Raw genomic sequence first — 26557 nt, 5'->3', positions numbered from 1 at the left:
TTTGGGAAGAAGGTAATATTGCCACACGAAACACTAACTTCTAGTGCAAGGTAGCATGCATAGGTGGGTAGGGGAGCCGCCATGCTAGGAAAGAGGAGGAGACAGTGACATGGAGTGTATTAATCAATTTGGAGCTCTTACCTCCTCCATTAGGACACAAGCTCCCTTTTCCCCTTCCCCTCCCCCCTGCATCCCTCAGTCTCAGAGAACATGCAACAGAAAATATACAAAGTTCACCATAAGTATCTTCAGTCCTCTCCCTCTCTTCCCCACCCCAGCCCATGGCTCTTACCACAGGAATGTCCGACATGATATTTTGGTGACTTACATGAATTGTATTTGAAGCAGCGTTAGAGGCCTTTTATTCAAAAAGATGCTTGGAACTTGGAGCTTTGTTTTAGAACCTGTATGGAAGGTGAAGTGTGCGATGCCAAGTCCGATAATATGCACCCACCATGCTGACAAACCTGTCTTGTACTCTCTCTGACAAAAGTGAGAGGGGCAATAAGCTGCAGGGGGAACATGCAGAGTCCTTTCCTAACACCTCCTTCCTCACCTTATTTCCAGGAGTACATGGTTCAGGGCTGGGGCTAGCCATGTCAAAACACTGCCTCAAAAGCAATAAAAAGGAGAAATGTCACATGCAGACTTGTGCTTCATCAGTTCTGTATTCAGAGTGGTCTATTCTGTACATGTCTCTGGTTGCTGAGGATGATCTGTTTCCAGTTCTGGGCACCACACTTCAGAAAAGATCTGGACCAATTGGAGAAAGTCCAGTCAAAAGCAACAAAACATAATTAGAGGTCTAGAAAACATGACCTTCAAGGAATGATTGGATTTGTTAGTCTGGAGAAGAGAAGACTGAGGGGGACATAACAGTTCTCAAGTACATAAGAGGCTGTTATAAAGAGGAGGGTGATAAATTGTTCTCCTTAACCCCTGAAGACTGGATAAGAAGGAGTATGGCTTTAAATTGCAGTAAGGAAAAACTTTCTAACTGTCAGGGTAGTTAAGCACTGGAACAAATTACCTAGGGAGGTTGTGGAATCTCAGTCACTGGAGATTTTTAAGAGCAGATTAGACAAACCCCTGCCAGGGATGGTCTAGATAATACTCAGTCCTGCTGCAGTGCTGGGGACCAGATTAGATGACTATCAAAGCACCTTCCAGTCCTACATTTCTATGATCTCTGTAGTTCCTCAGCTTTGTATCTTGCCTTTAAGATGCACTAAAGTGAATGACTGACTGTGGATCTAAATTGTTAGTTGTCTTTTTCAGTTTTTCACAGCTGTCCTTTCCATTGCACGTCCTTAGAAGTTGGGATTCAAGCTACTTCTCGAGTCTTCTCTCTGGTGGCTAGTGGCACACGAAGCTCAAACCTTCTCAGTTGGCAAGGACAATGGCATTTTGGGCTGTATAAGTAGGAGCATTGCCAGCGGATGGACGTGATCATTCCCTTCTACTCGACATTGGTGAGGCCTCATCTGGAGTACTGTGTCCAGTTTTGGGCCCCACACTACAAGAAGGGTGTGAAAAAATTGGAAAGAGTCCAGCGAAGGGCAACAAAAATAATTAGGGGGCTGGGGCACACGATTTATGAGGAGAAGTTTAGGGAACTGGGATTTAGTCTCCAGAAGAAATGAATGAGGGGGGGATTTGACAGCTGCTTTCAACTACCTGAAAGGGGGTTCCAAAGAAGATGGATCTAACCTGTTCTCATTGGTATCAGATGTCAGAACAAGGAGTAATGGTCTCAAGTTTCAGTGGGAGAGGTTTAGGTTGGATATTAGGAAAAACTTTTCCACTAGGAGGGTGGTGAAGCACTGGAATGGGTTACCTAAGGACGTGGTGGAATCTCCTTCCTTAGAAGACTTAGAGGTCAGGCTTGATAAAGCCCTGGCTGGGATGATTTAGTTGGAGATTGGTCCTGCTTTGTGCAGGGGGTTGGACTAGATGGCCTCCTGAGGTCCCTTCCAATCTATTCTATGACAATATGCTATGTTCATTTTGCAGTTTTAGTTAAGCTGTTAAGAGCAAGGTTGTTATCCTGTTGTGAATTCTTTTGGCATTTACCATAGCCGTGTGGCTCTCCATTGCTAAAGAGGGCTTCTCTTTAGGCAAGATGTGCTCGATGCCACTGCTAAGCTGTTAGTGTTACCAACCAAAGCCATTGTTTTTTTTCTTCTTTAAACGTTTTTATAGACTTGGAGCTTATGCCAACAAAATTTGGCAAAATGTCTTGCCCAGCTTTCGCCACTGTCATTAATCCATAATTTTGCCAGATCTGCTATAATTTAATGCCAGCTCAGCAAGCTGAAATTAACTCTTGTGTAATCACTTGATCAATCTCTTATTTCTATGTGTGGAACTAAATGTAAACTGTCATTGTAAATCACTAACTCGTATTAGAAGAAGAGTGCACACTTTATATATTTCAATACCACTCAATTTAAAAAGATTCCCACGTAAATATACTATGCAAAATTCTTCTCCTGAATTCTTCAGACCTTATGGGTAAAATGTCCTTTTGGTCCCATGTGTCTTGCACTACTATTATTCTGGTTTTTAAACTGATAAATTATTTAGTTTGATTTCTGCCTGTGGGAGCAAAATTAAAAGTCCTCTCAGATCCCAGACTAACTTGTTCCTCATAGATGTCTGTCTGTACCTATTGCCCCCGTCAGAATATACAGTTGCAAGAATGCATCTTTAATTTGACCCTGCCCTGCTAATATTTGTATCGCACTCACTTACCACCTCTATTACTGCAATTACCTCTTTTCTGTTCGATCACAGTAGCTGCAGGTGACAGTCAGGGTATGTTTCTACTCCAACTAGTACCCAACTTGTTGTCTGACCCAGAACTTTCTCCACAGTCTAGGATTGCCTTCATGTGCCCAGTCTTCCCATCTCCAGCTCTCTACTTAACCCTTCTCCAATCTGGTATCAACCCTCTCCAGTCCACTGAAACTGTCTGGCCCAACTTCACTAATGGCCTTCTCCTAATTAAATAGAAAAGAATTCAGGTTGAAGCATCTGCTACCTTAAACACTGCTGTTCATTCTTACTCTTCCGCTTTTGATCCTGGTTCTCCTGTCTAGCTGACTGCACCTTCATCATTTTGCATTAACTGCTGCTCCTCTGGCACCCTTTGGAAACCTATTCTCTGTCTCCATCTCCCTCTCCCTCGTGGTGGCCTAAAGTTCTCCCATAGTTTCATAATTTTGAACTGAAATCTTTTTTGGTACTAAACTTGCTCCAGAGCTATAATACAAGCAACATCCACTCAAGTTCTGGCACTCCAGCATCTTTGGAGCACACTGTGCTTCCTGCGTTGCCACTTATGCCAAGGCATGAAATGGAAGTGTTCAGTAGAAAATGAATGGTAATGAAATTCTTTTTAAAGGAATATTATTTTCTTGGGATTTTTTCCAAAATAATGATGATGATGATAAAATAAAAAATTCTGCATTTTGATCAGTTGCTCTTCCATAGATTCCAAGACCAGAAGGGACAATTATGATCATCTTGTCTGACCTCCTGTGTAACACAGGCCAGAAACTCCCCCAAAATAATTACTGTCGCAGCCCTAAGCCTATGCTCAAACATGGCGTCTGTATGGCCAGTTGTTGGTCAAAAGGTCACATTGGTACCGTGTGCAACACCGTAGTGCGGTGTGAAACATTATAGTGCCGTGTGCATTCTCCCGCTCTTTTTGCCTGGTCACCTAGGGGTCAGGCTAATGCCTTGCGCAAAAATATCAGCGTGCCGTGTGCATAAGGACAGTGTGCCGTGTGCAATCCTGTTTACGTGGAGGGCTCCAGCTCGGAACCTGGAAGGCGAAGGAGCTAGGGACCAATCAGATGCTGACACGAGTAAGAGAGCTTTCGAATAAAACCATGTCTCGCGCCAAGATCTGCAGGAGTCTCCGCATGTTAGCTGGAAGGCCTGATCACCCTTTTAGCCAGAAGGGTCTCCTGTGTATCTTGCCGGCTCGTGTTGTGTCTCGCCAATTCGTCATGTCCTTGGTATCTGTACTGCTGGTCAGCTGCGCCTGGAGTGTGGTATTTGTATTCTTCTAATTTTTGTGAATATTCTGTTTGCTTAGTCTCTTCTCTTTTTCCCTTCTTTATTTGATACAGAACTGTATATATTGTTGTTACTTGGTACCAAGTTATGTATATAGTATATGAAAGTTAAATTGTTGTACTTTACAATATTTGGTTAATGTACATAGTTTTACTCAGTTTGGTGTATCTGCTCTAATTTCTGGTGAGCAGTCAATCACAGATCATTTGGTTTCCTGTTGTTGGCTGTAAACAGATTGTTTCAAGTTGTGTAAATATTCTTGTTCTAATAGTATTGTTAGTTAGTAAAAGTGCTCCTCCTCAGCCCAAGTTGTAACTTATCCTATCAATAAACGGCCACGTGGTTTTGAACTTTCAATCTGTCACGTTTTGATTTTCCTCACTCGATCAAAAACTTACTCGAACCTGTATTGGTCTTGGATAATTACTAGATCATATCTTTTAAAAACACATCCAATCTTGGTTTAAAAATTGTCAGCCATCTAGTCCAACCCCCAGCTCAAAGTAGGACCAATTCCCAACTAAATCATCTCAGCCAGGGCTTTGTCAAGCCTGACTTTAAAAACCTGTAAGGAAGGAGATTCCACCACCTCCCTAGGTAACCCATTCCAGTGCTTCACCACCCTCCTAGTGAAAAAGTTTTTCCTAATATCCAACCTAAACCTCCCCCACCGCAACTTGAGACCATTACTCCTTGTTCTGTCACCTGGTACCACTGAGAACAGTCTAGATCCATCCTCTTTGGAACCCCCTTTGAGGTAGTTGAAAGCAGCTATCAGATGCCCCCTCATTCTTCTCTTCTGCAGACTAAACAATTCCAGTTCCCTCAGCCTCTCCTCATAAGTCATGTGCTCCAGCCCCCTAATAATCTGTTGCCCTCCGCTGGACTCTTTCCAATTTGTCCACATCCTTCTTGTAGTATGTGGCCCAAAACTGGACACAGTACTCCAGATGAGGCCTCACCAATGTCAAATAAGAGGGGAATGATCACGTCCCTCGATCTGCTGGCAATGCCCCTACTTATACAGCCCAAAATGCCGTTAGCCTTCTTGGAAACAAGGGCACACTGTTGACTCATATCCAGATATGTATATGTATCTGTATATGTATTTAGTATAACAAAAACAAAGTATTCTGCCTTAAAAAAACAAGCAAAATTAAGTCCACCTTTTTGTTTTATTGGTGAGATTTTTTTATTGAATTGATCTGTAACAAGGTTCTCCATTGTGGCTAAAATATTACATTGTACATAACATTTTCCTGTTTTAGCTCAACTTGCACAATTTTCATTTAGTTTCAAGGTGGTTCATTCTGTTGAAGCCCTGCTTTTGTTCAGACGAGCAACTCAAGAGGCTTCCTGTAGCTAAGAGATTGCTTTTGAATTGATACATTATTCAGTCATGAATTTCTTCTTTACTGTCGGAGCGAGTGTGTGTCTTATCACAAGTATGAGTTTGAGTACAGAACCATTGCTACTCTGACCAAATATAAAAGATGTAAAATTAACTTTGACACTCAGTAATATGTTGTGATGCCTCTGTGTACTGCATGGATTTAAGAGAGAAAGTCTTTTGGTAAAGAACCTCCTATGGTGTGTAGTAATAGGATTTACTGCATTTAGAATAATACAACATATTGTAGAAATACAGGTGTTAGTGAGGAATGAAACTAGATTTCATATGAACAAGAGATGTAATCAGAAACATGTTTGGTCTTGTTGATCAGCCACTAATTAAGTAAATCTTTTTTAATAGCATACAAAATCTGACTCTGGTATAATGTTCTAAATTAATTTATTATGAGATTATTATATCAACTAAGGGAATGAGATAAAAACAGAGAACCACTATTTTAATATTACGCTAATCAGCATTTTTGAAAAAAGTTCCTTTGTTTTGTTACTGCCCGTTGAACAAGAGGTTTTCCACTTTATGTTCCACTTATAAGTTTTCCATCATATAAGGTTAACTTGGAGAAATGTAAGACAGTGTGGGGAAAACAGTCTAAGCTTTCCAAAGATGCTGTCTCTGAACTTGTAAGATTTTCTGAAGGTTAAAAAATAAACCAACCCTGGGGACCATTGTGGCAAACGGGAGGAAGATATTTGCCTAGTACATAACAGCCAAATTATGGACCCAGGGCTTCCATTTGGCTTCCCAATGTAAGATTTGTGACCCCTTAAGAAGGGCTCACTTTCCTTCTGGGGCTGGAGCAGGACTGCAGAGCTGCAATTGCTGAAGAGGAGGCTCTACTGACTCTTGAACTAAGAGGTCTCTTGCAGCCCACTTAGCAAGAGCAGAACAATTCTGCCTGCTGATAAATGGCTGGGTTAATACCGCTATTATGTTTATCCTTCTGAAGAAATGTATTTGCCATATAACTTCCGGTGTCCAGAGATTGGCTATGGTAGACTTCCAGGGGCATGTGCAAGAATTTAAATTTGATCCCTTCTGGTGGGGCACAGAAGCTCACTCTCCCCCTTCCCACTCCCAGCCCCAGGAGTAGCTCGCTGGTCCCTCTCCCCATTCACGGAGGGAGCTCGCTGCTCCCTCTCCCCACCCACCTCCCGGGGAGAGAGAGGACTCCCCTAGCTCCAGGGCTGCAGCTCTCTAACCGCCATAGCCTCAGGGCTGGGGGAGTACTGTGTCTCTCTCTGATTATTGGGGAGGCCCATGCCACTGCTTGCCCATCCTTGCACATGCCCCTGTAGACTTCAAATTCCTCTGAACAAGGAGGTGGGAGTTCCTTGTATTGTGACTTCTAGAAAGAAAAAAATATCCCTATTTGAAGGGCTTACTTGTGGACCATGAGCCATTTCACCTTGTTAAGTAGATGGGAGTGTGCGTGGAATTAGCGACTGTGAAAACTCCAACAAGGCATGTGGAGGCTGAAGTGAAAAATTGGCGCATAGGTCCTTGCTTTTTATTATATTCCTTATTGGCTGGAGTAACTGGCTGAGGCAGGAAAAGGACCCCTAGTCTTTTAAAATGAAAGATCTGCCTTTTCAATTTTGAAAATAGGAATGATGGTTCTTTCTTCCAATATAAGTGATCAAAGAACCGCTAAAAGGTTTAAAATGGAGGAACCCAACAGTCTTTGAACTCCTCCTTGGAAAGTTAAGAGGTGTCTTAATTCCTGCCTAATCTATGTGTGGCACAATTGTGGGGGTGTGGGGAATTTAAAAAATCAGAAGCAGGAAAGCATTCAGGAAAAGGGGACCAGGCGTGGAATTCTAGTGTCGATAGCTACCTGTTGATTAGAAGAGCGAGCCTGGAGCAAAAGAGCAGGTAATTGCATAAATAATATATTAATTTACCATCTATAACTGCATTATTTTTGTTGCGGTAATGCCCAAATCAGTACAAGGCCCCCATTGTGCTAGGAGCTGTACAAACACAATGAAGGCTCAGTTCCTGCCTAAGAAACTTTGATAATCAAAGAGAGAAAAGGAATACACAAAAATGTGAGTTTCGGACAAAGGAGAGCAGCGTTCTTCAGATGTCTCTCCAGTTTTTAGAAGCTTTTTATTAAGGCAAAGTTACAATTAAATGTGAGCTTGCTGCTTTGTTACATTACTTACTCAGCATCAGCTTAATGTTCAAAGGACCTGGCTAAAGAGTCTGGCCTGCTGACTAGTGAACTCTCCTCCTTTGAGTATGCTAGGTAGGGTGACCAAATTTCTAAATACCTATCCTTGGGCCAATAAACGATAGCACCTCACTCACCTTGTCTCTCTAAAACAACTTCTGTTGATGAAAGAGCCAAGCTTTTGAGCTTACAGAGCTCTTGTTCAGGTCTGGGAAACGTACTCAGTGCATTCAATTCAAGGTGGAACAGATTGTTTAGCATAAGGAGCTAACATATAAGAGAACATTCAAGGTGAAATGGGCAGTTTAAACACCTCTGCAGTTTGAGGACAAAGGAGGGTTAGCAGGTTATAGATTGTAATGAGCCACAAATCCAGTGTCTTTATTAAGTCTGTCATTTTTAGTGTCTAACAAAGTTATGAATTTAAGCTCTCTTGCCCAATGCCTTCCAAAGCTGAGCCTGTTTCCTCTGAGCACAGGACTAGAAGTTAGCTATTGAGTGATTATTTTGCAACAGGTATTCACCCACAGGAGATATAATGTTTTTATCCATGTGAGTTCATTTGAAAACGTAGTGATTGTCTGGGTTTCACTCACATACTTGTTGTTGGGGCATTTAGTGTACTGGATGAGGTACACTGCATGTTGTGATAGACATGTGGAGGACCCGTGAATCTTGAAAGATGTGTAGTTGGGGTATTGATCATTGTAGGAATGGTGCTATGTGTACAGGTTTGGCATCTATTATAGCAAGGTCTGGTGGTACTCTCCTAGTCTGTGGGAAGCTTCCTCTGATGGTAAGGTTGGAGGTGGTTTGAAGGCCAGAAAGTTTTTTTTCTTTTAGGATGTGGTCTCCCATAGAGTATTGGTTGTAATTGTTTAATGAGATCCCATTTGGGGTTCTAGTGTAGGGTAGTAGGTGACAAATAGGTGGAGGCAGCTTTAAGTGTGCTTAAGGTGGTGTGTATCACAGACTTTTTTCTTGCAGCATATTCTGTGGTATCTGAGTGCCTGGCTGTAAATAACTGATTTGTTGGGATGTTTGGTGTGGTTACTGGATCTGTGAAGGCCCGTGTGTGGTGATCCAGGGGTTGTCTGTAAAGTTTGATTGCTGAAGCTGACCGTGGTGTCCAGGAAACTCATGCTGGTGTGGAAGTGTTCTAGAGAGAGTTTCATGGATGGATGGTGGTTGAACTTGTGGTGCAAATCTATGATGGAGTTTTAGGTCATCTGTCCAGAGGATGAAAATATCAGTGATTGTCGCAGGTGTAATATTGGTTTCATAGTGCATCCTTGTTGTGGAGCATCTCTTGTGTACGTACTTGCTGTGAAAGCTTTTCCATTACAAGAACAGTCCATATTTTACTATATCACAATTCCATAGGAGTCGTCATTACATTTTCCCAGTAATGTGCAATACACACTCAAGCTGCTAACAATAAAAAATAATAATTTGTTGTTCTGTTTAAAATGCAGATCCTTTACTGAAGCGATAAGAGGTCAGAGGTTCTCTAGGAAGCCAGACTTTTGTCACAAGATGAATCTCTCTAATAATTTCCTCCCAAAGCCAGCATATGTGGAAGTATAATTTCTTCCTGGACACAACCAGGACATGTGGAAGTGTGTTCCCCTTTCCCTGCAATCCCTCCAATGGAATGCCTATCTAAAGCAAAAACATGATGGATCTTAACTGGAGTCAAATGCAATAATTGATTTTAAAAGAGTATTTGAGCTACACAAATGGAAGATGTATATACCCTTTCCAATATGGAGACACACTTATCTAGGTCAATTTCTTTGTCCAATTCCCTCTTCCATCTTTTTATCTGTTTATTTTAAGTTGCTGGTTATGTATGTTGTAGAACACAGATCCATAACCAAAAAATTCAACAAGCCATCCTATTAGGTTAGTTATAAAGTGTGTTTCTTACGCTTGGCTAGGATTACTATTATGACAGTGATTTGGGTGAGAAGATGTGGTGGTGGTGGTCTCCCCCCTCTCTAATTTGCAGTATCTTGTGTACCACGTCAAGGGGAAGGGGCTGCACCCAGCTATGAGAGAAGACATGTTTAGGAAAGTAGCAGCATGTACAGTGATTCAGAATGAAGAGATTCTGGAGAAGGTAAGCGACCTCATTTAGATGTCAGAAGTCATGCATGACCTCACTGTGCTCCTGACTCCTCCCTCCAACCCCAAGTCCTGCCTGACACTGGATTCCTGATTTTCCACTTAAGAATTGTAATATGTTAGCATAATTAGATCAGATGCACTATCATATAATTAGAATAAATCCTGATCTTCTATTGCTCATTAATATAATTTTGTTCTGAACATCACTGTCTGGTTCCTGTCTTTCTTAGCCTGGAATTAGTTACACTGTGTGCATCAGTGGAGAAACGTGGCAGATAGTGGGGGCTCTGGTTTAATTACTTTTCTCAAGTCTCCATTATCATCTCATTGCACTTAGTATTCATCAGAAAGGTGCTACAAGAGATAGAGAAAACTGCATGGTCCAACTCCACCTGGAATACTGTAGTTAGTTTTGGTCTCTACTCAAGGGTATAACTGAGAAGCAGAAGGCTAACAAATGTTTGAACCTGGTGAGACTTGCATAGAAAGGAATGAAATTGCTTCAGTTGTTTAGTTTGTAAACCAGTAAAAGGGATTTGATTGACTCTTTTAAAAACAAATTATGAAGGAAATTGTCAAATTGATCAGACTCTTTCCTTTAGATCCTAATCCGATGGTATGAGGTTGATACTTGGTGGCAAGAGAAAATGCTCATTTATGAGATGTATATTTGATCTGTAGATATTGCTGCACACAGGCTAGCTGAGATATTTATAAGGGACCTAATACTTTATCTCATTGCCGAATGTACGTATTATGAAGAAGCAAAAGACTTTAGAGCAAATGGTGTTTACTCTCTCTTTTCTCTTGTATTCGGAGGGAGTGTGCATCCATAATAAAGTCTCTTTAGGGTACTGTTCTTCCAAAGCATTGGCCTAATGGTCACACTTTTGTCTATGATTAAACTCCTATTAACATCAATGGGAACAGAGTTACATCAGTGCCCATCACTATTTGCATGATTCCTTAGGAAAGGCTTGAAAAAAGAGACATTCATTAGCACCACGTGGGCCACTTCTGTGGCAAGTTCAGCTCTGAAACATTGATTATGAGGGATACAGGATGTTAAGAGAGGATAAACTCTGTTGGAGTTCAGATGTCACCACTTTCTCAGTGACCTTGCCTAGGAAAGGGAAGCTGGAAACGGGGAGTGGTTAGGCTGATGGTTCTTGTTTAAATGTGCATATGGTAGCTTGACTGCTTTGAAGAAGACTTTCATCTGAGTTATCACAGAGGTCAGCACATCTTTACTGGAACACATCAGGTGTGAAGGGCAGGGTTACAGGTGGTGGGCAGCCAGTCTTCAGGCAGGATGACGTCCATTCCTGATTCTGGGGTATCTCTCTATGTTTCAGTAAGCCCCACTCTGATTTTTGAATTCCTTAGGAAATAATGAAGACACATCTGTCTGTGTGTAAGCGGACACTGTTAGTGATTGCCAATAAAGTCTACAGCTGCTGTGTGTAAGCAGGTAATGTTACCATGCTATTCCTGGTTAAATATACATTAAGGATTATGGGATTACATTTTCAAAAACTCCAAAATCCCGCTTTCAAAAATGATTTAGGCACTTTGGAGCCTAAGTAATTTTGAAAATTTTACTCACTGAATACTGTGGTAACATCAATTAGGTAAAAATGTAACTGAAGTGAAAATTAAGGGTATTCAAACCTCATGCTTCAGTACATCACTTGCAGCAGCTGCATAGGAAATTTAATTCCATGTATACATGCATGTCATGCATATATCTCGTAAACTAGCTAGGTGTGTTAAAAGGTCTCTTCACCTTCTTCTAAAGCACTGGGTATTGGCCAGTGCCAGAAGAATAAAATTGGATCAATGGTCTGTTTTTAATGAGACAGTTTGGGTATTCTGTATCTCTTCTATCTTCCCCTACACAAACATACTTTTTAAAGTAATCCTTTTCATGGAGGTTTGAGGGTGCATTTGAGTCTGTATTCTCCTCCTGTAATTTTCTGGGTTCATTACTTTACTTAACTAACAAACTCAATTAGAGGTCGCTGAAATGAAGATTCTACCCTTCTTTCTGGAAGGAGGCAACTGTGATGTGAAATATTTCACTTTCTTTATCTTGACTGATTATGATTAATTATGGTATTTCCAAGCAAGCACTCTTTCTTCTGAAAACTCCCAGACGGGTTATAAACTTTTGGATCTTAAAAATGAGTCCTGGAGGAAAAATCTGAAACATCCAGCTTTGTAAATTTTTTCACGCTTTTTTGACCACATTGTTTCCCTTCCCCTCAAAATAACTAATCTAACAGAAGAATATCCACTCTCTTCAGGCCAAAGTCCTAAGGAAGCTGGCTCAGCATCCAGTAACGTCTCCAGGAGAACTTGGGTACATTGTGGAATCCAAAATACCCAGACCCCTCACTTCTATGCAGCTCTATAACTCCTTCTGTCAGAGGTGGAGAATTCTTGCTACTGTATATTCTCTGGACAAGTACCCTTTCTATATAGGGCTGCATGTCTGGTGAGTTACTGTAGCTCTCTTGCTGCAAGAACTCACAGGAATTCTTCCACCTGACCCAATTCTAGACTGTACAACATTTCTAGACTCTACAGAGGAGAAGAACTCAATGGAGATGAGTCGAATTTACCCATCTCTATAGAATCTTTCCTTCCCTTCCCTTCAGGTTCTCAGTGGATGAAAAGCAATGTTTGGGCTGTGTGAACCCTCTTTTAAATTTTTTCTGCAGTTGACTGACTTGGTTAACTAGCTGGGGAGGAGCCCATTCCTGCATTAAGGTGTTGGGAAGGATGAGTCTCTTCTGCATGAGCCTAACTGCTGAGGTATATTGGACTTCATCTTCTATCAAGAGACAGTCACAGAATGCCCTGGTTCCTTTCTCACTAGAGGAGTTACTAATCCTTCTGTCTCGCTTCAAACATATTATCACTCTAAATGTGGGCACCACACAATGGGAGCAGGTGGAGCAGGCACATGATTTTTGTGTTTGCAATATTAATGTCTGAAAACAAAACAGAGTTCATTTCTCCCTTAACCTGCTGCTATAGTATTGTATGGCTTCTCATAAACTTTGCAATAAGGAGATCTCTTAGCAACTGTGTGTGAATTACTTCTTCCTTGAGCTAAATAGTTTTGAATTTTGCACTTGGTATTTAATCTCATTTTCACTGAATCTCAAAGCACTTTACATACATTACTGAATTAACCCTCATAGTATTCCTCGTTGTTGATATTTTGAATGACTTTCCTAAAGTCACAGTGGGTCAGTGACGGAGCTGGGACTAGAACTAAGGTCAGACTTCTAGTCAGGGCCAGCTCCAGGCACCAGCGAATGAAGCAGGTGCTTGGGGCGGCACGTTTGGGTCTTCGGCGGCAAGTCCCTCAGTCCCTCTTGGAGTGAAGGACCCGCCACAAAATTGTTGCAGAGGAATGAAGCAGTGCAGCTTTTTTTTTTCTCCTCCTTTGCTGCTTGGGGCAGCAAAAAAGCCTGAGCCAGGCTTGCTTCTAGTCCCACATATAAACAACCAAATTAGCCACTTTTTTCCACCAAATTTGTGAATGGCATATTGAATTTCTGTTCCTTTTGCCTCTTCGTTTGGACATTGTTGCATCTGTGCACTTTGATGCAAGATTTAAATGGCTGCACACCTGTTTTTTAATGGAGCTTGCTCTGGTTTCTCTTCGCACTGAGTCTGTTGTACATAAACTCCACTTGCCTCTTTGAAAATCAGCTGGCAGTCTCGTATTTTTTGCTATAATTTCATCTTTAACCAGTTAGCTACAGAGCAATAGGTTTTCTTCATCTGATGGTTTTGAATGCAAAAGCCATCTTAGGAGCCTGATCATCTCTCTCCAGTTTGGAAGAGCTTTGCTGATTCCCACTATGACAATTGGTTCTGTATAAAATATAGCTCAGGCTTGTTTTTCTAGCAGAGCTCTTCAGTATCGCTCATATCTACTGAAATAATATTTTGCCTCCCTGGATTTATATTCGGTTAACTGTTCAATGAATTCCACAGCGGGCTTGTGCTAGATGAGACTCCTGGTACAGGTGTCTAAAGCTACAATGGCTAATTTTGTAATTTAAAAAAAAAACTAAATTCCAGATTGTGTTTGCTGGTTGCAACATTGAATTTAAATGAGAGTTATATGGAAAATGCATTTTTCAGTGGCTTTCTAACACATAAAGAAAACAAGTCTTCATTCATTGTAAAAGGAAATCAAAGGCAACCATTCCAGAGAAATTGTTCTGAAGGGAGAAACATTAATAAAAGATGAGATTTTTCTTCCTCTTTCTACCCCTCCTCCCCCCGTTTGTTTACAATCCAGCATTTAAACTACTTTTTAAATGAAGACATTTTTATTTTTGGGGGGAGTGATATGTACATTATAAAAGCCTATATTATTTGACAGCTGTGATAATAAAATAAATCTGAAATGAGACCATTGTGAAAAATGTAATTAATAAATTTTAGACCGTTCCTCTTTCATATTAGCTGAATATGGAAGTGCAACGTTGTTAAAAAATTTGATTAGTGCATATTATCAGCCTTTTTTATACTGATTGGGAGTGGACACTTCTGAAAACTGATGATGAGATTTATAGTTTTTCATCTCTAAGCTAAGTAGTATGTGAACCTCAAAAAACTGTCAATCTCTGGTGCAAATGAGATTCATGTCAATATTATACCTCATTACTATCTAATAATAACCTCACCGCACAGTAAGTGGTGTAGGGATCATTCTTTGGCTTGTAGGAAAAGGTGTGTGGCTCTTTTAAGGGCTAGAGAGCCAGAGGGACTTGCTGTGGCAGGTTCAGATCAAGTGAGCATGGAGATGCCATAGGGAAGGGATACAGTGATCAGATAAAATGGATTGGGAAAGCATTTAAAGGAGGTCTTTTTTAAAGAAGCAGAAATGGGAGAGTTGGGGCTTCTATAACTTGTATGCCTGGAATCCAACCCCCCATTTTTTTACAGCCTCCCCCTTAACTCTCATTGGAAAATGGGGGAGAGGGGATGGTGAATCCCAGCAGCAGGTTGTCTGGGAACCAGGCTGGGTAAAGGGGAAGGGCTGACAGCAGCTCCCCCAACCCCGCTGTGGTATATGTAAATGATTAGGGAATTACTTGCATTGTAAACTTTTATCTGCCTATTACTCTGGCACCATCAGGCTCCCTTCATTTGGCCCTGTGACCTCGTTCCAATTCCTGTTATATCTTTAGTTGTCCTCTGCAATCATTTGGAATCCCGAACCTGCGGATCCTCCCCTTAGGCTTGGGGGTTGAGGGTGGAATGGTCAGGGAGAATGAACTATCATCTCATCCAGAAGGTGTGATCCCTTCCAGAGAGGTGTTGAGGCAGATTGGTATAGCATTGTAGGAAGGCTGAACTGCTGCATGTTGTGTGGAAAACAAGACATCAGTCCAGTGCTAATAGCCTGATTCTAGATTGTGAAAGAGAATTATGTAGTTGTGGCACGCTGTACCTCAAAGCAGCACCCTTGAACCCCCATATTCACCCCGTCATAGAATTATGATATATTTCATACAGAGCATGCCATGTAAGATATCATATGAAAGATCATGATCTGCTGAAACCCATTATTCTGTACAAATACATATATCATTAATGTGTATGAAGTTTGAGATTTTGCTGTATGGTTGTTACTGAAATATGTTGTAAGTTTGAGAATCTCTACTGCTAGTTCCCCAGTGACGACAAAGGTGGAGGTCCACTCCCAGGAGGGTGTCAAGTGACCTTAATCAGCAAGGGAGTTGTAAACAGGGGATTTACAATGCTGTAAGATAGCTGCATAAGCATCATACAATGGGGAATTGCTCAACTCTGTGACTCAACAAAGCCCACCAGGATGTGTCTGGGCTAGTACTTTCCAAGCACATGGACTGAGGGCATAAACTAAGGGACACTGGCATCATGCCTTTGCCTTTCTCCTCCACAACCTACACTGGAAGTAACAAGAATGCTAGGAAGACACAGACTTGAACTGAGGAGACTGGTCCCAGGCTTAAGGGGGAAGCCTGCATATTAAGAACTATAACTTACCTGCAACATCCAGTGGTGTGAGAAACTGCTTGATCCAAATACTGCCTAATGTAATAGAGTTTAGGATTTAGACTATGGACTTACCTTTTTTTTGGTAACTATCTCTTACCTATTATGCCTACCACCTATAATCACTTAAAATCTATATTCCTATAGTTAATAAATCTGTTTTATATTTTACCCAAAACAGTGTGTTTTGGTTGATGTGCTTGGGAAATCTCAGCTCAGGTTGCAAAGGCTACTGTGTCTCCTCTCCAAATCGTAGGAGCAGGGTATGGGTGATGAACTTACACTGGTCAGGCTTCTGACTCGGGCAAGACAGTATAGTCTGGGGGTGCAAAGCTAGGGACTTGGGAGGTTTGCTGGTGCCCTTCTCTGTGTGATTCATGAGTGGCTCAGGGATCATTCATGCAATCTAGCTGGGTGTGAAGCTCCACATGCTGTTATACTAAGTGATAACAGCACCTGGAAGGTGGTTGCTACTCATCATTGGCAAAGCATTGTGAGAGATGGCCCGGGCTGGAGAGTTAAAAGGGTACAGCCGTACCCTAGTTCCAGGTTGCAGCCCCGGATTCCCATCACAGTAGTGAAAATAAAACATCAAGGATTAAGCAGTCATTTTTTTCCTCTCAAGACCCTGTAGTTATGGCCTGGTTCACAAAGTATTTGTGCATCCTTCAGTTGGGGAAAAAAATCAATAGATATGTGCATGATTAAAATGAATATGGTCCAGTGATGAGAATCATGAATAAGTCTGCAGTCAGTGGTAGTGAATCTAAGACTTCAAAGTAGAATCACTTGTACTAGATAGATATGTAAAGTTCTATGGTAGCTTAACAGGAAAAAGTGAAGAGGAGTAATTTTTTAAAAAAACTTTTACAAGGAATTATATAGGAGAGATTTGGGGAAGATTTTCAAAGACCAAATGGGAGTTAACTGCCAACTTGTGCCTTTGAAAATATTCCTCATAGTTATTTCTAAAACTTAGGCATTTAAAAAATGTTAAATTATAAGCACTTCTCTCCACTGGTGAGATATGAATGGGACTTACATTATACAATATATGTAGTTCTTCATTTAGAAGCTGACCACCACTTGTTCGTTGAAAAAAAGCTGCTCTTGTTGAATAACTATACTTTTACTGTGCATCTTTCTTGTATAAGCTACAGGTAGAAGAAACTGCAACATACAGTATCCAAGGGATTATAAACAAAGTTTTATGCGGTGCTTACGTGACAAATTAATGGAATTTTGTAGCAGCACTTTCAAGCGAGTAAGGGAGAAACTCTGCATGCAGTAGAGCAGACAAGGGGGAGCAATCAGCCTTTTCAATGAGGGAGGAGGGAACTGCACTCTGTTACCCTGCGTCATTGGTTTAATCCAAACTTGTCAAACCCCGATCACCATATTGCTACAAATGACCACCTGGGAGCAGAAGAGAAGGTGGCCTCATCTGTGTGTGCGAGGCCAATAGTTCAAGCTTTTGCAATCCTTCTGTGATCAGAACTAGAGGTGCATTGGCAGTGTGATGTGGAGAATCTTGTACATAGGCCTGTTGCTCATCAGTGCCGTTTATCTCTCTCACGAACACTGCCACCGAAATCACCCAGGATCCTGTTTTTAAAGGGGTAAACATAAATCCAAGTTTGCCAGTAATTCCACACTAGACATACTGCAGCTTTGAGAGAGGAACTGCTGGAAGCACTAAATGTTAATGGAGTTAGTGCAGTCTGCTTATAAATTACACATCTGTGATTTACTTAAGACAGTAGTAGCTTCTCTGACAGAGAAAAAGGCAAATGATTACAGAGGAGTGTAATCGGGTATTTGGTTATTAAAACTTTTCAACTGAGTCTCCCATTTCCTGTGCTCAGTCACAGAACAGGTAGGTGCACCTGACAGATTTGTAAAACATAACACCTCTTGGTTTCTGTACTCCTGACCATACAAGAAGGCTTCGATTCACCTATAAACTGTTAAGAGCTCTTAAGATTGACATCACAGGTGAATTTAATTATAGGAGATTGCCTAAAATGTTTGATAACACATCAGTTGCACAGCAAGGCAAACAGCTACGTTGTGTGTGTGTGTGTGTGTGTGTGTGTGTGTGTAATTCATCTCTCACAAGCATGCACAATGCGCACACCCCCTATTTAGCTCTTATATTTAACAATAAGCTCTCTGGAGCAAGAACTCTGCCTAAAGCTCTTGAACCTAGCCCACTGGGTCCATGATCCTGATTCAGCTGCTGCTATGGTTCTACCACAATATAATTACTGCACTCCTTGCCCGGGACTGTGATCCCTTCGCTGAGGCCATATTTATTTTGCTTTGAACATCGAACACTGGAACGTCAAATGGCTACATTCTATTGCTACATACATGAGAGAAATCCTAATCCATGATTAGCTCAAGACAGTCATATGGGACACTAGCCTTCAAAGTTCTAAATGTACTCAACTCCCAGAAGTTAACGGTGCTCAGGACTTCACAGGAGGCTCGCTCACACGTGCCTGATCCCACCAACAATAATAATTGTTTACCCCAAAATCAACCATGTGGCCTGAAAAAATGTTAACCAATTAGACTGCATATGAAAATAACTGACTGTCTTCAGTTCTGCTCTGAACGGCTGTGTAAAAAAGGGCAGCTTCTTGTTCAGCAGGGCAGCCCCGTGTGTATTCAGACATGCCTGCCTGCATTAGTGCCAAAATATGCTTTTGCTACCTTTTAAGTCCTATTAGCCCTGCAGAGCTGGATTCTATTCGCCTTTGCGTGTAATCAGCAGACTTGTTTGTTCCATTCCAATTATAATGTTACAAGTGTGCAAACGCACTGATGGCAATGGTGACAACTGGGCTGTGGAGAGGGGAGGATCTGGCTTGCGGGATCTTTTGTTTACTGGAGACGGTGCAGTTAGCAGCCAGCCTAATCTGATTTTCAGTTCCCGTGTTGAGTTTGCAGAGCTGGCTGGTGTGAATGGATCACATTTTGATATGGAAATCTTAGCACCGTTACCCCACCCTTACAACGTCACTTTCACAGTCAGTGCCCAGATTATACTAGTTTCTGCCTCTTTCAGAACATTAGGGTTATTTTGTTGTTGATGCTGTTTTAAGGGGAAAGAGTGCTTATGAAACTTGGGGCTTGGAAGAGATTTGCCTACAAACTTGATGAGCTCATTCAAACTGTATGTATAGCGCCTGCCCGAACACAGAATTTATATCTACGGATGCGAATATCCATGGATATAAAGTGGATCTCTGCGGATTTGCAGGGCTTTAGCAACAACAAGCGAGACCAGCAGGGCCACAGCCAGCAACCAGGCCAGGAACGGCAGTGGCGAAAGCATCAGCATGTCTGGCCGCCACTTGCAGGAGCCAGCGCTCAGCCCGGGCAGCTTCTCCAGTGTGGCAGTACCACCTGCAGCCCTGCCCACTGGGGTGGGCAGCAGGGTCACCAGCAGCTGTCTCTGGTCACACTAGTATGTGCAAGTGGCTCACATGCTCCTGGACAGGAGATGGTCACTCGCTGCTTGTCACTAGAACCTGCAAATCCATGGCTATCCATTTTATGTTCGCAGATATACATTTTGTATCCACGCAGGGCTCTATGTATGTAGCAATGCATATATTTACATGTTTCAGTGAACATCAAAATATACTGTCCTTTGAACTAAATATTGACACAGATAAGGCAGAGCTCAATATATTATCTGTTGGATTAGCAAGCTTTTATTTTCACCTCAACAGACATCAATATCTGCTTATTATTATATATGATGGTGTTTGTCCTTCTGCAAAGAGAGCTTACATGTGGGGGAGGAAATGGGAGAGATGATCTGTATGCTTCCCCATGCTTTGGTATCACTAGATACTGTATACCTGCAATGTAATCCTACAGTCCTTTATTCAACAAAACTCTTATTGATGTCTGATACTTTCTGTACTAAGTAGTTCAGGGTTGGGCAATTGATTATTGGGGAAATATAAAGTTAATTACCACTAGCAGAAAGGGCCGTAGTATCCATCTTTTCCACTGTGCAGACTACAGTTGCCTTATGATTTGTTGTAAGAGGTGTGTGTTTGACAGTACACTGAAACTTGGACACAGAGCTGACTATAGAATGCAAATTCAGAGAGGAATTTGATTCTCCGATCAGACTGAGACTCATGACCATGGAATGGTTACTCTTCATGTACAAGAGAGTCATGTTTGCCCACTCGTCAGAGCCCTGATGTTTTTGCCTCTTTTTTTTTACTCGGTCTCCTGCCTGCCTCCTCTAGTTGCCCACATGTGCTCTCTTTCTCTGACTTATTCTGATTTCTATCCTTGCCTGGAATTACAATGTTTCTATGGCAATGGTCCTAAACACTGCAGCTCACCATTGTGATACAGTTTTTTCCTCAGGCAGAATCTGGCAGCTCCTACTCTTTCTGTTTGCTCAATGTCTCTATGTGGTGTCACAAAGTGGTGGACATTTCCACTACTTAAAGAGGAGCATTAATCAGCCATGAACATGGTGCACTGATTTGAAACATTTAGTCTGTCTCTAAGGACGAGAGACTGCAGTTTCCCCTCCCTGAAGATGGGGAAAGAATATGCAAAATTGGCATTTAGGGTAGCATAGAGCTAGGTAATTACATTTAATCACTGCCCCACCCTGTGCCTCAGGGAAAGAGATGTTGTCACCATTCACAATGCAACTTTCATGGAAGCAAAATTTTGCTGCGGAACATCTCAGCATTGATTTTTGCTGTGCCTAGACTTAACCATGAAGCTTGCAACATCATGAATGTTTGTCACCCCTCCCTTATTTACAGACAGACAGACAGACACACACCATTTTTAGCTACATTCCTCCTAAAGAAAATTAATTGGGAGGGGAACATTGCCACTTGGTGAACTTGTGAGCAAAGGACCATTCTTTAGGATACTCAGATGATGTTTCTTTCCCTAAAGCACGACTGGAGCAAGGGAACTGGTATTCTGCTCAGTGGAGCATGATGGGCTGGATCTAAAGAGATATTGGCATAGTTGGCCAGCTAGGTTTGCCACAACTAATAGCTGTATTTGTGGTACACTCCTAGCAGCTTTTAAAGAAAAGTCTGCAACTTCTGACTTCTTGCTTAAACCCAGGTCTTGGAAAATGTATTAGACACTTGCCAGCCAGAAGACTAAACCTCTACATCTACTGTCCAGCAGGGTCCTGAGAAAGGTAGTAACAGGCAATGCAACCATCCATTCTCCCACTTCTGTTGACAAAGGAAGAGTGTTGGAATTTTGCCTAGCGTGATGTCTTTGGATTCTGCTTGGGGCTGCCATCTTTTTGTATGAGTCTCTCTCTGGTTAGTTAAGTGTTGTCTAGTTGAAGCACCATGCCCTATAGCTACTGCTTCTTCTCCAATGTCTCCTGGGTCCCACAAGGGAAAAAGGGTCTCCCTCAACATTATAACACTATCCCTCCCTTAGTTTCCTGCCTTCTGCAAGGTGGCGACTATGCTATTCTACCCTTCTTCCAGCCTCCTTTGGGAGGAGATGGTATCCTTCCCATAAATTGCTGCATTGTCTGCCTATTCTGATGCTTGTAGCTTTTCCAAGCAGAGACATCTTGTTAATTTCACTTCTCCAGACAAGACTCTGAATAATAGCCATGAAAATTATCATAGTCTAATTATTTTCACTCCATTGGTTGCTTTGAAAGTAATGGGCAGCAGAGGAGACCCAGGAGCTACCTGCACTTTCTGGGAGACAGCACTGCATTAACCTTCCAAACATTGATCACCTTGGCAATCATACGGGAAAGAAAGCAATATTTTGTTTTTCTAAATGAAACCTTAAACTCTGAAAAAATAGATGGCTTAGGTTCCCATATTTGCAGTGGAAAACAAGTCGATTTTCAAGCCCATATTAAATCCATTTAAAAACAAAAACTGAAGGTGGCATTGTATTACGTTCCTGGTAGATATGTGGTTTTTAAAATGTGAGATTTTTTTCACAAGGGTTAACTGTGAAAGGTTTCATGACCAGTTAGCATTAACTTGGGCAGTTAACTTGACTCCACTACCAAAAGAGTAGGACCAGTGCGGACAAAAGTGGCAAAGATAAACTCGAAGTGTGATCTACAAGACTGTGGGCCAATGGCAGAGAATTTAACATTTGTAAGATACAAGTTTTACTGAATATTTTCCTCTTGTAGGATCTGATATAGCCAGTTTGACAAAAGGTGATTTTAAATCTGCTGGGTTGTCGGAAGCGTCTGCATCGCAGTACAGAGTAGGGCACTAATGTCACATTATACCCTGAATTGGAGTATAAAACCAGGCCTAGTATGAAAATATAAAATATAGAAAGCTAAAAATGTCCTATCAAACCAAGTGCATTTCTGTCTGCACTTGACTCGTAACTCAACTAACCATATGCTTGTAGTCTACTGACAATTGCCATTTAAATGTCAGTTTACAAGCAGATGTGAGAACCCTCTTTTGTACCATTAATTACAGAAAAATAAAGTTTAGTATTTAACCCCGCTGCTGCCAACTGTGAATCAGCCTAGGAGCAGATTCCTATGCAATATTAATCATCAGGGCAAACAGGATAATTGGAATGGACAAGGAGAATGTACGTGATGTGACAGTGACCATGGAAGTGGTTAATAGAATATGGCATCAAAATAAAAATATGCATTGGAGCATCCTAGTGACTGTTCTTTATAATGTCATTAGATGACTCCAGGTTCTGTGGATTGGCTGGCAGTGCCTAGTTGTAGTGTGGAAATAACATACTTTGACAACAAAGAAAAGGGGGAAAGAGCCATCAGGCATGTTCTGGTCTGTTCAACACTGGAACAAGCAAAACCTGCAGAAAATCCCTGTCTGCTCCCCCAGACTTTGGCTCCTGTTAGCTGGAATGTATTTAAAATCACCCAGTAAAGATAGTAATGAATTTAATTTAGCATTCTATAGCTCAGGGGAATGTTTTGAGTCATAAAAAGTATAGTTAAGAGAAATGACCGCCAAACTCATTCTATTCTGTGCCAATGATGCATATTTATGTCATCAGTTCTTAGGCATTAGGTTTGCTTTACTACAAAGCCCATCCGTTACCACTTATGAAAATTAGATATTGTAGCTTCCCGAAAGAAGCTTTAATACTATTATTTTAATTTAAACTTGCAACCATTTGTCAAGATTTGTACAATGAAATGCACAATTTTTAAAAAGGAGGGTTACATTTTAAAACTGAATTACTAGCAGAATGGGCCACTTCTGGCTGGGACAAAGTGTTGTGCAGATTGCTTCATGTTTAAATTTATTTGCTTTTCATCCAAGGATCTCAAAGCACTTGAGTTGCATGAGTTTTGTTAAGTTAGCTGAAATAACGGAGTCCAATGTTAAATGAATTGTAAGTGCAGACAGTTACTCTTACTTAAAAGCTGGCATGTATTCACTAGTATGTGTTCAACCAGCTACTGCAAGGCCCCCAAGCCTCTGACTGCATGGCTTAATGCACTTTTGAAGATTAAACCATGCATAATGATTCTAATGTTGTTGGAAATTTCAAGCACCAAGTGCTACAGTTTGTTAGACATCTGCATTACTTTGTTTTTAAATAATACTCAAAGGATAAATCTGTGTCCTGAGCTAATGCCTTTTGTCATTTTAGTACAGTAATTTAGAGGAGAAATGAAACTTTTGGGGGCGGTCACAGAGCAGGTGAAACATGTAGGGTTATAATATGCAGCAGGTGACTGATCTGTGTGGGCAGAAGTCATAGGGAAAATATGTATCAATTCTGGTATAAAACAGTTTGTTTTACATGTGAGCTCATTTCACTGATCTTCACTGACGTTCATACACAAATGTGTAAGTGCATTCTTCACATTACATATCAAATACTATCCCCTCCTTCACCCCGAGCTTGTACAAGTTCAGACTGATTGTAGCAATAACTCAGTCAAAATATTTAATACATTATATTAAGGCCTGAATGAGAATGTAAAGCTTTTCCTTGGAGGTATGAAGTAACTCTAAGTGTATGTGAACCAAATGCAAAGAGCTAGAATAAAACATGATTTTTTTTGTCAGCATGTTTATTTGCATGGTGCTTCTCTGCTAAGACAATGACCTTTTTTTCCCCAAGTGTAAAAATGAATAATTACTTGTCCTTCTAAAAATGACAAAGTTTACAGAGAAATTCCTCTCCTCCTTCCAAAAAGACTAACCTCTGTGACACCGCAGAAGGGCACAAATAGCTCATTTCACTTGCTGTACATGTGCCCAAATAGTCAGTTCCCCCAGAACAGACATGTCTGAAGAATATAGGGAGGAATCTTACACATTTGGCAGTTTAGACTCAAAATAAAGGTCAATGTCAAAGAATGCAAGATAAAAATGTGAAGACTGAGGACATTATGTTAGAGCTTTAAAAATGGAACTAAAACCCTGGTTTCAAAAGATTAGATCTTCACAGTAGAATCTCCTTCCTTGGTCTTTATATACTCTAGCAGGATAAAATGACTTGTAATTTAAAAAAAAAATCAAAACCACAAATTGATTTACTCTACAGTAAACAAGCTTTTGTAGTGTGATAAGAATTTGGTTGCAGATACTATGGTGATGAGGGCCACAGAAGTACCTAGATTGTAGAGTGCAAAAATCAGCCCAATAACCTACCTTTGCTATTCTATAAAGAGTGCTAATTAAGTAAATGATCCATCAGAAAAGTTCTTACCCAGGATGTTTATTTTGCTTCTCTCTGCCATGCCTCTTTGATATTTATAGTGCTGGCAGCAAAGAAAAGCACTGAAGTCTGGAACTCTGCACAAAGCTCATATTCTAGCAAAGAAATGCAACATACATAGTGAAAAAAAATGCGAGGTGAGGGACATGCAGTACAAAAATGTTACAGGACATCTACAGAGAGAATGATGATGGAGGGGTAGGGTACTGGGATAGTAGAGAACAGAATGAAAGGTGATGTGCAGAGAAACAAAAGATGAGGCCACACGGTCTCCTCTGGTCACTTACCTGACAAGCAGGTTCCTACTTCTCCTTTCCTCAGCCTCTATAAATACAGTAATATTGATGTCTGAGATACCATCCCTCCACCCCCAATCCTTCAGGGCAGCAGTGTCATCTAAAATTAAATTTCATTAAAATGTTCTGGGGGAAAGAATTCTCAGAAAAGAGGGTTTTCAACTGATCAGTGTGGGTCAATGAGAGAAGAAATTTGTGGCAGTCCTTTTACAAGAGAAGGGAAACTGGTCTCCCATTAAGAAAATGAATATACTTTTATTAAAGAATCTTGGAAAAAAAATTAAAATGTGAAAACTGCAGTTCTTAGAACACTGAATACACACACTGCTTGTTTTTGAGTCCTGGAACTTTCTAAGTGGTGAAAAACTTGTATCTTTTCCTGTACATTCATAATTTTGACTCCAGTAAAATACTGGTTTTCAAGCCAACAAATGTTATCTAATGCACTGTTTTAGAATTCCATGTCTCCCTAAAGTGATCTCATCCTTTCCATTCAATTATTCTCTTCTGCTTTCTATGTTTTAGAATTAACAAGAGGTGGGCTGTAGCTCTGAAGCCAAATTTACTGAAAGGAATCAGCAGAATGCTTGTTTCTGTTGAGAAGCAAGTTGGATTTCAGAACTATAAAGTTAAAGGTAGAAAAAATCTGGTGAAATGTGCTGCCTTGCACTGCAGAGCTCTACAGGACTATTCTAACTGTAGGGGAGGCAGACTCTGCTGCTACCATTAAGTGTTTTATACAGGGCACCTTTGATGAAAAGAGAAAAACATAGTGGAAACTGTAAAGTTTTGAATTTTTAGTACATTTTCTTGGAGTATTTATATTTGAATTTGTTTTATCTTCAGATAAGAAGTTAGGATTTCCAGCATTTGTTTCCATATTAGCTAGAGGTTAGTAGTTTCAAAACTCAGACTGCATTCCCTTCTCTGCCTCAATATCCTTGTGCTACCATGGTGTGAAAAGTACTCTGATAGATTTGTTCAAATGCTACTGTCACAAGAGAGACTGCATTATTGCTGTTTCTTTGTTGAAAGCTTCTCCATAAAGACAGAATCCTTAGATGTCTACTTAGGTAAGGTTTCTCTTTTTTAAAAATGTAGATAATGTACAGCAGTGATGCAGTGACACATTATATGTAAATACAGAATGATCAGATGCCACATTTTTGGAACACATTTTGTTTTATCGCAAACTGCTTACATTTTCCGTCTTTCCCGTGCCATTTACATTGATGAATTTAATTCCCAACATATATCTTCTTAATTACCCTAAAAAGAGCCATACATACTTTACTTAAAAATATCTTCTGTAAGAGGAAAGTTACCAAAAATAATGCCTAATATACTATTATGTATATATATTTTTTGTAAAATACAAACTGTCTGATCTCTTCTGGGTATTGCCTGCACTAATATGGCTATATTTTTTTTAAAAGGAAGAAAAGGGAAAATACAAATGTAGGAACAAAAAAAAAATCCGATTCTTTCCAAAGATATAAATATCAGTGAAAGAACACCTGAAAATTAACAAGTGCCAACAGGTAGAAATAAATACAATCTTACACGATCTTTATCCAATCATATACTGCAATGACCTTGAACTTGATCAAATAGCTGCTACTAGCAGAAAAAGCTGTCAAGCAAAACACTGAA

General features: G+C 40.7%; 2 protein-coding genes across 6 annotated transcripts in view; one reads left to right on the top strand and one right to left on the bottom strand.

Annotated features, from left to right (window-relative positions):
* The window catches only part of LYPD1 (LY6/PLAUR domain containing 1), a 67070-nt gene that overhangs the window by 17621 nt on the left and 22892 nt on the right, over window positions 1–26557 (bottom strand). The window lies entirely within an intron of this gene.
* Window positions 1–26557, top strand: part of GPR39 (G protein-coupled receptor 39) — a 123484-nt gene that overhangs the window by 96298 nt on the left and 629 nt on the right. The window lies entirely within an intron of this gene.

This window comes from Gopherus flavomarginatus, chromosome 10 (assembly GCF_025201925.1).
Source record: "Gopherus flavomarginatus isolate rGopFla2 chromosome 10, rGopFla2.mat.asm, whole genome shotgun sequence".
NCBI lineage: Eukaryota > Metazoa > Chordata > Testudines > Testudinidae > Gopherus > Gopherus flavomarginatus.
This window is presented reverse-complemented; position numbering and strand designations above follow the sequence as displayed.